At 40.4% G+C, this 1,497-nt stretch overlaps 1 pseudogene; it reads right to left on the bottom strand.

Moving 5' to 3' along the window:
- Nucleotides 1–646: 646 nt before the first annotated feature.
- On the bottom strand, nt 647–762 carry LOC115062643 (annotated as a pseudogene).
- Between the last annotated feature and the right edge of the window lie 735 nt (nt 763–1,497).

Consider the following 1,497-nt stretch of genomic DNA (forward strand, 5'->3'; position numbering starts at 1 on the left):
ATGGTGCCTTGCCTACAAGATGCACTAGTACAATAGTGACACAAAACTTCTGGGAGTAACCAACCACTGTACAATTGGATTTAAGTCCCATTTCATGAGATGGGACCCATACCTAACAGTGCTTGTGTAGCCAAGAGCCTGAGACTAGATAAGCCAAGGACCTATGGGAAAACTAAATTCTAATGTTGGGCTAAAAGAATATGTCAATAAAGTTCTCCTAATGACATTCTGTGATAATTATAGACCAACACCTTGCTCAGCCATCATCAAAGTCGCTTCCTCCTGCAACATATGGGAACAAATACAGAAACCACAACCAGGCCTTCTGCACAGAGAGAGAGACATTGGAACACTTAATCCTAAATAGGATGTCTCCATCAAATCCTTCCCTTTACAGCTCAGTGAACCCTATGGGAGTGGAGGAATAAAAGAGTGTAAGAGCCAGAGGGAATGATGGATACCAAGGAGACAAAACATTTCAACCTCAGCAGGACTGACATATGTCTGAACTCATGGTGACTGTAGCAGCATGCACCAAGATTTCACAGTTCTGTGTCTGATGGTATCACAGCACTGAAAGAAGTGAACTCAAACTCCAGTCCCTGACCCAAAATGTGTCAATATTCTGTGTTAAGTGGAATGAGAGAAGAAAGGGAGACACTCAAGGATGAGATAAGGCTTTGCCTCAATCGCATGTGTGTTATTAGGCCCAAGGGCCTCTTCCATCCTTGTGAGGGGGCTTTCTAAGCTTCTCTCCTATACTTGGAGGAACAGGTAAGGGCAATGTAATCAGAATGTAACAGAAAGAAAGGAAGAAAGAGAGAGAGAGAGAGAGAGAGAGAGAGAGAGAGAGAGAGAGAGAGAGAGAGAGAAAGTAAATAAATAAAGCAACAACAACAACAAAAACAAAAAAACAAAAAACAAAAAACAAAAAAGAAAAGAAATAAGGTTTTAGAGCAGGAAGGAATACCCTCTGTGGACTGAACCTTGCAAAAGTGTTTTTTTTTTTTTTTTTTTTTTTTTTTTTATTGATTGTTACACAAAAAGTATCATTAAAAATCCATTTCCTCATTGGGAAGAGAGGCCCCTAAGTCTTGCAAACTTTATATGCCCCAATACAGGGGAATGCCAGGGTCAAGAAGTACGAGTGGATGGGTAGGGGAGCAGGGCAGGGGGGAGGGTATAGGGAACTTTCGGGATAGCATTTGAAATGTAAATTAAAAAATTTAATAATAAAAAAATCTTGAAAAAAATCCATTTCCACATACCAGAAGCTTTTATCTGACCAAGGAATTGTCTGAAGGAACCATTACCTAAGCAATTCTCAGCCTTTACAAGACTTTCTGGTTTGCCAAGTGTATTAGTTAGGGTTTTACTGCTATGAACAGACACCATGACCAAGGCAACTCTTATAAAGGACAACATTTAATTGGAGTTGGCTTACAGGTTCAGAGGATCCGTCCACAATCATCAAGGCAGGAAGCATAGCAGCATCCA

This window comes from Mus pahari, chromosome 19 (assembly GCF_900095145.1).
Source record: "Mus pahari chromosome 19, PAHARI_EIJ_v1.1, whole genome shotgun sequence".
Classification (NCBI taxonomy): Eukaryota; Metazoa; Chordata; class Mammalia; order Rodentia; family Muridae; genus Mus; species Mus pahari.